This window comes from Dermochelys coriacea, chromosome 20 (assembly GCF_009764565.3).
Source record: "Dermochelys coriacea isolate rDerCor1 chromosome 20, rDerCor1.pri.v4, whole genome shotgun sequence".
Classification (NCBI taxonomy): domain Eukaryota; kingdom Metazoa; phylum Chordata; order Testudines; family Dermochelyidae; genus Dermochelys; species Dermochelys coriacea.
This window is the reverse complement of record NC_050087.2, coordinates 2,872,760-2,886,579: the sequence shown is the minus strand read 5'-3', so window position 1 is coordinate 2,886,579 and position 13,820 is coordinate 2,872,760.

Genomic DNA, 13,820 nt, shown 5'->3' with positions numbered 1-13,820 from the left:
CCCTTTAGCTCTCACCTTGCAGGGGGGAAGGGCCAGGCCATCAGCTGCCAGGAAACAGGGTGTCGGCCATTCTCTGTGTCCAGACCCCTGCATACACCTGCCCTCTAGGGCTCTGCAAGGATCATACACCCTTATCCCACCCCCTAGATACTTAAGAACTGCCTAGGGGAAACTGAGGCACCCCCACAATAATCAGAGAAAACATTAAGACACACCCCTATCCCACCCCCTAGACACCCAAGAACTTGAATTCATAGATACTAAGGTCAGAAGGGACCATTCTGATCATCTAGTCTGACCTCCTCTGCACGGGGGAAACTGAGGCACTCCCACAATATTCAGAGGAAACATCAAGAGCAGTCCCACTTCATCACAGCGCCCGCTCAGCCTCTCCCTCAGTCCTTTCTCTTCCCTTGGTTCTCTGCCTGCCTCTCCTGGGTGGTGAATGACCTCGTCTCCGCCACCCCCGTGCCAGCATCAGTTCCGCCAGGAGAGATCTCCCCGGTCCATGGGAATGCGGGGGCAACATCACCAGGCTCCCCTCTCACCAGGTGGTCCCCTCCCTCGGCGATCCCTCTGTCACTGCAGGACCCGACGCCGACAGCCAGACTTCAGCCCTCTCCGGGTGGCTGCCCCACTGGGTGCAGGGGTGGACTGGGTGCCAGCCTAGTAAGGGGCATTGCAGGTAGCATGTGCCAGACCTTCCAGCCCCAAGACCTTGGTCTGAAAAGCCCTGGTCCAAACCACAGCCGGGGTAGCTCTGGCTGCAACCTCCCCACGCCGCCTGGTCCTGGGGCCGGGCTGGAGGGCTGTGTTGCCCAGCGCTGGGAAGGAGGAGGGGGCATTGGGCAGTGCTGTCTCCCACGGGTGGGGGATCTTGGGGGTAGAGGCTGTTCCCCTAGGTGGTCAGGGTCTCTAGTCCTGTGCTAACAAAGGCGCCTGGTCTCTCCCGTGCCATCCGGGCCCACCTGTGGTGTCCCAGCAGCGGTGCGAGGTTGTTGCCAGAACGCCTGCACGCCCTCACTGACCAGCAGGGGCCGCTGCAGCACCACCCTTTCCCGCGCCTGGGTGACGGGCCCTGGGGCGCTCGCAGGTGGCACCGGCACCCGGCTTCCAAGCCAGGACCTGGAGTTCTGCCCGCGGCTCTTGCACAGCTGTGCGCCCCCTTCCCTCCCGTCGCCCTCTGAGCCAAAGCCCCGTGCAGACACAAATGCCAGTGTAATTAGGCTCTGTAATTACAGGCCAGCAGCTGGAGCCCTGGCGCTGTCACCTTCCCGCTGCGGCACAGCCAACCAATGGGGCAGCCGGGCAGCGGGGCGCAGCTATCTGCTAGGGCCAGCCTTGCTTGCCAGCGAGGGTCCCAGTCCCCCCCACCCGCCATGAACAGTACCAGGCCCCCCCTGAGTTGTGCCCTGCCTGGAGCCAGCTTCTGCCTGAAACGCAGGGCCGGGGAGCCGGCTTGGTCATGCTCCTGGCACCCAATCAGGCTGGAGCTGTATGCGGGGGGAGGCGTCTCTCTGGACTGCAGAGCAGCTGAGGCTGGGGGGAGCGGGATATGTGGGGGTGTCCCCTACAGAACTGATGAAGGGGAGGCCCCTTGTATATTGCCTTCGTGTCCTCTGCCTGCCTGGCACGTTTGGGAAAGGAGCAGGGAGCCAATAGGGCAAATCTGTCCCTCTCCAACTCCAGAGGGAAACGTGACAGCGCCCCGCCCCCCTTATGGGGAGCCGGGGCAGGTCCGTGCAGGGAACGTCCCTTCTGCAAAACCCCCCACGCATCACGATGTGGTTTCGTTCGCCATCGAAAGGAGACGTCGAAATTCTTCACGGGATGGAAACGCCGCGGGGGACAATCCCCTCCAGCGCCGCTGGACTTTGCTACGCCGACGTCCTGGTGCGATCAGCCACCCACGGGCAGGCTGGCGCATTGGCAATCCTTGTGCCTGGCCCCCGAAGAAAATGACCTCGAGTGGCACTGGCTTCCCTCCGTGCAACGAGCCAGCGAGAGCCTGGGCACTGAAACGAGGCTGGGCGGTGGCCGGTGGCATTTTCCCCACAGCCTGACCCTTTAAGGGCCAATTAGCTACACCTGTGCAAGGTGCAGGACATAAGGCGGGGGCAGGGGGGGACAGCTGGGAAGCGGCTACAGAGGGGAGTGGACAGACTGTTCCTGGGAGCTGGCCCTGAGCCAGGCGGCTGAAGCCAGGCGGCTGAAGCTGGCCTGCCTGGGCCAGGTGGCAGTTGAAGAGCCCAGGCACGGGGAGGAGTGTAAGGAAGGAGCCTGAGTGCTCGGCGGGTAGCCCTGGCCTGGCTGATCGGTGGCCTGGCCTGCTGGTTCGGCTGGGAGCTAGGGTCCAAGGAAGGGGGCTGAAGGTGGAGCCCAGGGGGGCCTCTGGCACATTTGTTTGGATGTTGTGGGACTGGGGTGAAGGGCCTCCCCCTCCCTAGGAGAGGCTGAAGGCTTTAACGTGGCATGGGAGGAGGCCCCGCCCACTGCGATGGCAGGCAAAGGCTGAAGAATGTGGTGGGGAAACTGAGGCAGGGCACTGCAACACCGGGTCATGCTACTGGGGGGGGGCCCTCTGGGACAATGAGCTTTGTAACAGGCTGTTAGCCTCACGAACCCCCCCTCAGGGGCCGCAAGGAAAAGCCCCTTGGGGTGATTCGTCCGTTCTCCCGTCCCTTCTCTTGTGCCAGCTTGAAGCCCTGTTTATCCTCTCCCCACCTTTGGGCTCCCTCTCAGCTTCCTATGGCCCCTGGGCCCCCCATGCTGGGAGCGGGGCTGGTGCACCAGTCGGGGGGCAATTCACTTCCACCCCAGAGCAGCCTTATCCAGCAGGGCCTCAGTGGGGAGGGGGGGCGGATGTCTATTGTGGTTGGCGCATGGGGGCGTGTGTCTGCTAATAGCACGACGCACCAGTCGCATGATCGCTCAAAGGACAGCGTTCCCCAGATCTGCCTTTCCTGTCCTACCGGGGCTGGGGGGGCTGCAAAGACAAATGTTAACCCCTCCTGCGCTGCTCGGGTCCCACTTGGCTTTTCCCCCCTCTTCTAGGCTCACTGGCGGTCGCTACTGCAGGGCAGAAAGCTGTTACTGCTCATGTCCCAAGCCCTGTTCCCTGCCAGCCTGGCACTGCCAGGGCTGTGGGTATCTGGATGAGCTGGTATGTGGGGCTCTAAAAATCCCTGGGCACAGCGAGGGTGTCGGGAGATCTGGGTTCTAGCCCTAGCTCCATCGCTGACCTTGGGCAAGTCCCCCTGTAGCGGGGCTACTTCTCTAACTGTGCTGGCCCCCTTGAATTCAGCTGGGCACCTGGAGGAGGGGAAATCTCACCCCCAAATCCCCCTGCCTCAGTTTCCCCATCCATACAATGGTGGTGTGTGCGGGGAGGGAGTTATGCCCAGAGGAGTTAGTGGCTTGCAATGAGAAAGTCACTGGTGAGTGAATTGCGAAGCGTCGGCACGAAATAGATGCACGGATCTGCGGTCAGTTTGTGGGCTGGGCTCCGGACAGAGACTGAGGCCAGGCAGCGGCTTCTGGGGACAGGGTGTCTGGTCTGAGGCCGGTCTTGGTGTGAAATCTGTTTTAGGAAGCGGGGCGTTTGGACGGCTTGTCAGTAAATAAACCGCACTGACTCAATCCCTGGGGCCGGGCCACCCATTCCTGCTCCAAAGGGGGACATTGATCTGCCAGGCCCTGAAAAATCTGGAGCCATGCTTTGTCCACGAGTGGGCGTGGGTTCGAATCCCTCTTGATCCAGCTGGGGAGCGGATGAGCAAGAACCAGCCACTAGGGCGAGTCCCTGCGCTCGTTGGAAGGAGCTCGGATGCTCCGGTAGAGGAGCGCCGGCCATGGGATGCTGTGAAGCTCCAATGGACACGCAGCGAGCGATGGCAGACCTCGGTGGAGGGGGCTGGTGATTCATTCCCTTGCCGTGGCCTGGCGGGAGGGGAAGGTGCATCACTCTGGAGAGCAAATGACTGGGTGAGCAGCGGGAGGGGGGAAATCATAATTTGTCTCCGTGTTTTTCCGCGGGCGGAGAGCGCCGAGCGGCTCTTTGTGTGGGGAAATGTCACCAGTCCGGGAAGGTGCGAACGTGCTAACTCCTCTGGCATTCTCAAGAGCTGCCACTCGCACTGGTGCGAAAAGATCGGGGGGGGCGTCTTCTGCTCCCCAGCCGGTGCCAGGGGGGAGCCGTGAAAGGAAAACGTGACAGGCTGGTCAGATTGACCCACTCCGGCGCCGCCACCGCACCCCCAGGAGGTGTTATGAAGGCCGGAGATGCTAATGAGGAGCTGCTAACGGCTCAGAAGAGCTAATTAATTCTTTGCTGGCCCTTCCATGTAACACTGTGGATCTTAGTGGCGGAGGCCCTGGGCTAGAGATGCGTCAAAGTCGTCCCCGTCCCCACGCACCCAGCCCCCGCCGTCGGGGCCCGTCCTTGGCCAGATGTGGCGCACGGCTTCTGCCATTAACCACACCTGAGGATTATGGGATGGCACCCCGGACTCTTGGGAGTGGGGAGGGGGTTTGGGCCTTTCTTCCCATATTCTCCCTCCAGATGTGTTCTCCCAGTCTGAGTCTGAAAACATTTCCCCCCTCCCCTGCACTGTTCTAGCCCCACAGCAAAGGTCATGCCAGCAGGATCCCAGCTTTGGGATTCTGAGTTCATTTATCTTGTGGCAATGAGTTCCACAGGCTATCCCTGAGGGCTAAAGCGGAGAAGGACTCAGAAAGTGATTTTGGCCAGGGTGCCCATGGCAGAGTCAGGATTAGAACCTAGCCATCCTCCATCTGGTGTCTGAGCCACACGGCTAGCCTGCCTCTCTCCCCAGCCCGTCGCTCTGGGCCTGGGCCCTGAAGCCTCCCAAAAGTAGCTGGTGGAAGATGATCGCCAGCTCGTTAGTGACAGGTACTGCTGCCCACTTTACCCCTGCCCCCCACCGCTGTGCCTGGCAGGGTGAAACCATCCTGCAGCCGGCTCCCCAAGTTGCTGCTGTTCCCACAGTCTGTGTCACACGAGGCCAGGACCTCGCCTCCCCCTTCTCTTTCTCATTTCCCGCAGCCTGACTGCTGGCAGAAATCTCATCTCCACACTGCTGAGAAGGGTCCCGAAATGCTGGCGCTTTCCCAGTGAAGTGTTGGGTCTTTTGCCAAAGCAATTTCTGGGAGATTGCAGCCAGCTGCCGGCGAGGCTCGGTTACCGAGCTCTTCCACCCCAACTCCGGCTTCTCAAACGCCCCCTACCCTGCCCCTGACAGCAAGAAACCCCCTGCTTGGTATGGTGAGGAGAGACCAGGTGTCTCCGTTCTCCGGCTCCTGGTGTGGACCAAAGAACAGCTGAAGAAGAGCCAGGTCCTTTTGGGCCAGATCCGCGCCCGTGCTGGCATGGGGGCAGCTTGGTCCTCCCCTGGTGCTAAGTCCAGTGGCTCTTAGGAGCTTTGCAAGGGCACAGAATTTTCGGGGGCCACACCCCTGCTTCCTCCCCCCCTCCCTCCATATTGTCCCTCTGCCCGGAGCCAGCAGGCCCACTCCTGGGGTGAGGGTCTCCCCTTTCAAGCCAAGCCCCTCGGGGGACAGCTGAGATCTGCCATCAACAGGTGTAGAGGGGGCGGCTCGGCTGAGCTCCACCCAATTGATTTTACGGGCGGCTAGAAGGGGAGCCAGGGGGTAAAGATATAGATACATCCTGGGCGAAGGGAGGGTGTGAAGAGGGGGCCCTGCCCAGCCTCACCGGGGTGGGGAGCAGGGCAGCAAACATATCTCAGAGTACTTGGCAAGGGAGGTCGGTAGCGTTCTCCCCAGACTACAGATGGGGAAACTGAGGCATGGGGAGGTGGGGACCTGACTTTAGCTGAGAGCATCGACCAAGGGGCCTGGTGGGTCACATCAGACTAGGACCCTGCTGCGCTAGGCGAGAGACCAGCATCTCCCAGAGCGGGGCTGATTCTGGAGGCCTGACACTCAGTGGGTGGGGGCTGCTATCTCGATTCCTCCCATCCCTTTCAGGTGTCCCCCTATGAACGCCGTGGCTATAACAACCCCGTCTATGTCGCCCCAGCCACTCCAGAGTCTCTCGTTTCCCGGGGGCTAGTGCCTGGATGGCACATCCGGGCTCCCCACCCTTGCCATCTGGTCAAGACCCCCCCAGCTATTGTGCATCATGCCACCTCCCAGCTGGCTGGGCTGAGAGCCCCTCTTCAGTGAGACCCTCTCTCCTGGTTTTCTCGCAATAAAGACCCAGCTCCTGGACTCCTGTTATTACTCGAGACGCTCTGCTTTTGTTATCCTTTTCCTGCTCCCGTGGCTGTGGGGAAAAGCTCAAATGCTAGCCCCGAATGCTCTGCTGGTAGAAGGCCCCCTAAATAGAACCTCGAACTTCTTTTTAGAGAAAACCTCCATTTTGGAGGCCAGACTCATGACTCTGAACCCCCTGGGGTCAGCAGCAAGCCAATCGTCTTCGCTCTTGTCGTCAGCAGATCTCAGAGCACTTGGCAAGGGAGGTTGGTAGAGTTCTCCCCAGTCTATAGATGGGGAAACTGAGGCACGGGGAGGTGATTTGCCCAGAAGGCCAGTGATGGAGCCAGGAACTGAACCCAGGTCTTGTGAATCCCCTTGTCCAATGCTTTATCCACCAGGCTTCAGAGGTGGGATTATATTTGTTTAATCTTGGTGCATAAATGGGAGTGGCATACTTGGGGGGTGGAAACTGCCCCTAGAATCGCTCTGTGCCTCAGTTTCCCCATCTAAAGCGGGGATCGCACTCCTTCCCTGCCTCATGGGGCATTGATGGATTCACTGGAAGTTCTCTGGGGTGTGCTCTGCCCTGCTCTGTGTTCATGGGTGGGGTTCCTAGGTGCCCCTGCAGTATAAATCGCTGATCGGGAGCTGCCCAGATGCTGTGGTGATGGGTGTAAAGTCCATAGAACACCCCTGTAGGATCAGCTCTCGCCAGGGATCATGATGGTGAAAAGCATCTGCCAAGAGCTCAATGTAGCTGGCTTCCTTCTGCCAATGCTGGCTTCCTTCTTGCCCTCACCCTCCTGCTTCCCCCCCACCTCAGTGCACTAATCTGTGGGAGGGATAGCTCAGTGGTTTGAGCATTGGCCTGCTAATCCCAGGGTTGTGAGTTCAATCCTTGAGGGGGCCATTTAGGGATCGGGGCAAAAATTGGGGATCAGTCCTGCTTTGAGCAGGGGTTTGGATTAGATATCTCCCGAGGTCCCTTCCAACCCTGATATTCTATGATTAATCTCCAAGACAGCATGTGGGGTGCTGCAGCAGCAGACAGTCTGTAAACACTCTGGAAAGGGAGCTATATTTGCAAACCGGGTGCTTATTTTAGTAACACATTAAATCCACCTTCCCCCGGTGCCAGAGAGGTGGCTCCGGGGGAGGGCGCTGCACGTGGCTGAAAATGGGGCCACCGTGCAGCCCAGACGCTGGCTGGGAGCGCGCACCTTGCAGCACGGCACTTGGAGAAGCGGGAAAGGGGGGGCCTGAGGGGGCCCTGGGAAACAGAGCCTTTGGGCGATGGGCTGAATTGGAGTCCTGTCCAAAGCTGTTAGTTGTATCCTTCACAGAATGAGTCCGCTGGGTCTCAGTCCGGCGCTAACTGGGCTTCCTGGCTCGGCTGAGGCAGCAAACGGGCCACGGAGACAGAGCTGAGCATTGCAGGAGGTGGGTTCCATTTCTGCTTCTGCCACAGATTCGCTGCATGCCCTTGGTCAAGTCCATTTGCTTCAGTGCCTCAGTTTCACCATCTGTAAAAGGGGGATAATCCACCATCCTGCCAGGTCTAGGTACCTGAATTCCCCAAACTCCAGAAATTCAGCAGAGCTCTTAGCTGGGCAGCCTCCGGCTCCTCCCTTTGTCCTGCCTCTCCTCTCCCAGCTCCTTCTCTTCTCCTCCGCAAATATTGGCCCTTTAAAAATGAAGCTGAAGGCCAGGTTTATGGGTGAGCTTCCCCTATGCTGGGCTGGAACCCTGTGGGGTTCCCAAGAAGCCGGTTAGATCCGGCACTTAGAAGCCAGGACTCCTGGGTTCCATTCCCAGCCCCCCCGCCCATTGATTCTTGGGCAGATCCTCTTCCCTTCTCTGCCTCCTCATTTGCCCATGTCCTAAAAGGGGCACAATAGCCGCCATTTGAGGTGCTCTGTGGGGGTGTGCTAGAGGAGGGCACCCTGTCGCCTCAGTGCAGAGATAGAGGGTGCTGGGCTGCAGGGCTGCTTGGGTGACTCACGGGGGGGGGCTCTTCTCTGCGTCGGGGCAGGCAATGCATTGCTGAATGTGCTGGCTTTTAGCTGCACATAAACCCAAGCTGCATATCTGGCCTCAGCCTACCCTGGTGCTTTGCCCAAGGCCCCCGAATGCCTGATTAAATTGCACCAGGGATAATTACAGTCCGTCTAAAATCCACCCCCCCATGCATCTTTCAGCTGCATAATTTTTTTTAGAAACGTGCCTCAGTTTCCCTGTATGTAAACGAGGCTAACCCCTCTCCAGGGTACCAGTAATGAGGGTTGTTTAGTGCTTGTAACACGCTGTGGGCACCCCAGCTGAAAGAGGGCTACGGTTCCTTCTCATGTGGAGACAGAAATCTCTTCCCCTCCTCCGCCTGGTGCTCTTTATCCCTTTGAACTCCCAAGTGGCTTCACAGCCAGCAGGAGCTGTAATGGGACTAATTAAGGAGAAAAAGGGGGAGGCGAACCCAGTTCTCGGTATTTAACTCTGGCTCCTTCTCGTTGATGCTAACGCGCTAATTGACTGTGTCCCGGGCTGATGGGCCCCCTGCATCCCTCGCGGCAGGAGTCTGTTTCCTTCCGCTTCTTCGATCCTTCGGCAGGGCTGGAGAGAACCCCAGGAATTATTCCCCCAGAACGAACCCCACTGTCTCCTGACAGCCTACAGCCGATGGATCGCCCCGCCTGCCTCGCTGGAAGGGTCTGCAGAGCCCCTCTGACTGGCTGCTCAGAGCCCTGCTGACTCCTGCTCCAACCATTAGGCCTGACGGCCCATGCCCCGGTTTCCCGACAGCTATAGACCCGCAGCCCATCTCTGACAGTGACCTCTCTGTTGTGCTTCAATCAGCGCCCAGGCTGACCTTTGCCATGGGGCAGGGCGGCCAGGCGCCCACGCCCGCTAGCACCCAGGGACTCTGCCCCTCCATCTCCCCTGCTTGGATTTTAGTGCCTGCTCTGGTGAGTCACGTACCCAGCTCAGGGCCCCCGGCTCCCTCCCCTGCCAGCTACGCCAGTCAAGTCCCGCTTGCTAACTGCTGGCTGGCGAGAGCTTTGTGAAGAGCAGACAGCCGAGGCTGAGAGCGCAAAGCCTCCTGCCCTGCGTGACTCTTTCACAAAGGAGCGAAATGGCTCGAAAGCCATAAATGCCGCGCCGGGAAATGGCTCTTCCATCTCCCCGGCTCGCAATGCGCCTTCGTCTCCTTTGATTACGGCTCCTCCCCAGCCAGCCAGACACCCCGAGCCGCTCGCAACCTAATTGAAACCTGCTCAGACTGTCAGATGCAATTGCTGCCGCATGACGGGTTTGGAGCTCAGGCAGCTGGAGGGAGGGATGCTGACGACCGAGCCCAGTTAATTTGAGGCCCGGTAATTAAGGGTTTGCAGCTCTCAGTCAGGGCAGCTCTCCCCGGGATCTGCTGCGCTCCGGGGAATCAAACGTTGGCATTTTGAGCTGGAGCGTCAAACTTTTGTTCTTGGGCTCGGGGGAGAATGTCGGTCTCCATTTCCCTTCGCTCTCCCCTGCGGAGCTCAAAGAGCAAGCGCTAAATAGGGTCTTTACATAGTAACTGAACGGGTTCATCATGATCATTTTCAGACCCATTCCTAATCACTCAGTGGGAAGCTTTGAGCACCTAAGAATGGCTATATGGGGTCAGGCCACTGGTCCACCCAGCCCAGTGTCCTGTCTTCTGACAGTGGCCAATGCCAGGTGCCCCAGAGGGAATGAACAGAACGGGGCAATGATGGAGTGATCCATCCCTCCAGGAACTTACCTAGCTCTTTTTTGACCACAGTCACTCTCACGCCTGGAGCCAGCTGTAAATTCAGCAGCCCTGGGGGGGGGGGGCCGAAATGAACTTTTTCTTTTGCAACCAAGGAGGAAATTCTGCAAAATCTGCCCGTGCCCTGTGGGCCGCGAAGAACCGCCCCTGGGCTGGACCCAGCCCATGGGCTGTGTGTGCCCTCTTTGCATTAGCCCTTTGTCCTTTGCGAGCCGGGATGCAGGAACCCCGGGGCTGCCATTTTAATAGCCCTGAGGGCAGGGGCGGGGTCCAGGCTTCAGTTCTGCGTTGGATTTATTGCTGGATTTTGTTGTGCGCCGGGCACACACGTGGCCCATGGGAGAGAGAGACATGTCCTACCCTGTCCCGAGTTCATTTCTCTTTAGCAGTTTAACTCAGCTGCTCATGGAATATTCATTGCCCACCCCCCACCCCCGCTGCCCCTCTGACCTCTCTCTTTTCAGCTCAGTGCAGGGAGGCAGATACCTCTCTTCTGCTAAAAAGGGCCTGTAGATCCCTGCCCGGGCTGCGGGGAGCCAGCAGGGCCTCCCCACGACTGGCTCGCTCTCTAATCGGCTCGGCCAGCTGTGCCAGCTCCCCAGCGGCATTCGGAAGCAAAGCGGCTCCAAGCTGGCCGAAGTTTGATGCCAAGCAGCTGGTGGCCAGGCCCCAGCCAGTCGGGTGCGCGAATGGACAGCAAGCCCAAGAGCCGCGTGGGCTTCCTAGCTTATCCCACCGTACCCTGGCTCATTCTCTCTACAGCATGATCTGGGACCCCCTGTCTTCCCTGTAGCACCCCACAGGGTGTAGCACCACAGCTGCGCACAGCTGGGATATAAGCGGGGGTCTGATCAGAACGAGGAGGCAGAGCGGGGCAGCTCCTCCTGGGAGCTAGGGACAGCCAGGCTAGCGGGAGAGAATGTAGGCTGGGGTTTGTTGCTATTTATTTGATATTCCCTGGAAGTCACAGCTGAGATCTGAGCCCCGTTGGGCCGGGAGCTGCACAGATGCAGCCAGAGATGCTTCCGGTCTCCATACAGTTCCCATTTTACAGATGGAGGACACTGGGGCCTGGAGACCTGAAGGGCCTTGCTGAAGGTCCCCCCGGGGAGTCGCTAGCCGGGATGGGGCTCAAGGCAAGATCTGCCCGGCCCGGAGCTGCGATGAGGCCGCCCTCCCGCTGGAAGAGGTAGCACCGGGGAAAGCAAAGTGGGGCCTCGCAGGGGAAACTGGCGTCCAACTCGCCGCCCTGATCTGGAGGGAGCCTATCCACCCTTCGCGCCGGAGTGGGGAGGATGTCTGCTCCCTGCCGCCCAAGCACCGGGGAAGGGAGAGAGGGGAAATTACACTTTCCCCCAGCCGCATTTCCAGGCTGCTCCTGCCTGGCTTCCTTGCAGAGCCAGGATCCCAGCCTCGCTGGATGCCCGGCGGCTGCTGGCAAGGGGACGGGATGGTTCTGAGAGGAGCTGATGGGACGGGACCCCTGAGCTTTCTGGGCGGACATGCTGCTGGGTCTGCAAGCTGAGGGCTTAGGGTAGTGCCTCTTTAAAGCAGGGCGCGGGGCCTTCCACGTCTATTAAAGCGGAGGGCCAGCTGCCTTGTGGAATACGATAACCTACTCTTTCTGTCAGTCGGCTTCCACAAAGGAAGTAGTGTTATCCCCATTTTATGGATAGGGAAACTGAGGCATAGGGGGCTCTGACTTGCCAAAGGTCAGCCAGCAGGCCAGGGGCAGAGTCGGGGCTAGAACTGGGTCTGCTGAGTCCTAGCCCAGTGCTCTATCTGCCAGGCCACACTGCCTGCTGGCTTGCTGCGTGGAACAGGCCCGCATGACCAGGCTGCGAATGGACTGGGCGAGACAGCCACCGTCTCAGCCGACGCCACCCCATGGAGGGGACTCAAAGCATGATCCAAAGAGCCGCCTTCAAGCTGTGAATGACACCGGCAGCCAGAGCTTTGGCTGGACGTCCCACCTGAAAGGGGGCCCCCCTCCAGCCATGCGTCGCCCCGTGGGGCCCAGGTGAGGCCCGGCCGGGGGTGGCCAGGTGACTCCTTCCTATTGCTCAGCTGTAACCCCTGGAGAGATGAGCCAAGTCATCGCGCTCGAAATGTCACCGTGAAGTCATGAGCCCCAGATGGGAGCGGGCGAGAACAGGTAAGAAAGCAAAGGCAGCCGGGGTTGGGAAAGAGGGTGGGAAATCTTTGGGCGAATCTCAGGCAGTGATGGGCTAAACAGGACGTTGCTGGACCAAACCCTGGAGAACTGAGCCAAGGGGCTGTCATCTTGCAGTGGCCATGACCGACCTTGGTCGCGTCTATCCCTGAGCTCTGCAGAGACCATAGCTGCAGACTTGGGCTTGCAGAGGCTGCTCTGCAGAGGATCAAACTCCAGCTGATAAAAGACTTAAACCTTCTCTCCCCATCAAGCCACCTCTCGGCCCCTTTCTGCTCTGCCAGCCTAGGTGCTCTGGGGGTCCGGGTCACCGTGTTCGCTGGTGAATGTCAAAGGCTGCGGAGTGACTAGGCTCAGTGCAGCCGAGAAGCCAGACCTTGGGCTGTCAAGCACCCCTGCGCCCTGTTGCTGTTACATCCAGCCCAGGGCACCAGGGGTTCGCTCACTCCCACGAGGGGGTGGAGTTCGAATGGGTCTTGCTCGGGAAACAAGCTCCGCTTTGACCTGCGTTGAGGGAGGCCAGGGCTGGCTCCGGGCTCAGCTGCAGAGATGAGTCAATGCACAACGGGGATGGACGGGGTGCGTCCGTCATGGGGGCGCAGGTCTCGTTGCCCGTGACTAGCTTGGGGCTGGGCAGCCGGGAGGGGATTGGAGAAAACACCTGGTGTCGAGGGAGCTTGGTCGAAGAGCTTTTTGTAAAGCACCCCGGTTTGTGATTTTGCAGCAGCCTCTGCAGGCCCCCAGCCCAGATCAGACCTGTGGGCTTCCCACTCACACAGCCCCTGCCTTGAAGAGCTCAAAGGCCAAACAGACCAGCTGGGAGAGGAAGCAACTTGCTCAGTTGCAATTCCAGAGTCTCTAGCCCCCTGCCCTTCCCACTAGACCATACTCCTGCTTCTCTCGTATAAATACTCCAGGGACCAGAACAGGGCGGAATGGACCTTATTGACTTCCCAGATCTTACTGCATCCCATGCTCCACCAGGGCCCGGTTCCTTTGCGAGGTCCCTGCCTCCTCTCACAGCCCGTCTCTGTCTCTGCCGCAGCTCAATTACAGCTCTCTTCAGCCACTAATAGACCTCGTCTCAATCCACTTCAGCTTTTGTGTTCTCGGCTCCCTGACATCTCAACCTCCCACACGCTGTCTTCCTTCCCTGCTGGAGGAGAGGAGGGCGAGGATGGGCGCTGTCAAGGCTGAACAGTGAACCCCGCCCTCCCTGGGCAGGCAGGGGGGAAGGGGAACAAAGGCACAAGTGATCTGCCCCCCTCCTGGCCCTTTGGGGGCCTGGATTGGGCCAAGCACAATCTCCAGCCTGCTGCCCTGCGGGGGACCTGGAGTCTTTTGGCTGGTCGGTCTGTCTGCATGCAGTGAGGTGAGGAAGGAGGTGCTAGCGAATAAGGCACTGGGAGACGCAGGTTCAGCTCCCTGTGTGACCTGGGGCATATCACTCATTGCTCTGTGCCTCAGTTTCCCCATCTTTAAAGGAGGTCCCTGCCTCCCCTGCCTCCCCTACCTCCCAGGGGTGTTGAGGCTAAATCCACTGATGAGTGTGAAGGGCTCATGTTCTGCCCGTTGGCCATGGGTGGCCTTGTTCCAAAGTCGCCTGTTACCGCTCCCCACGCA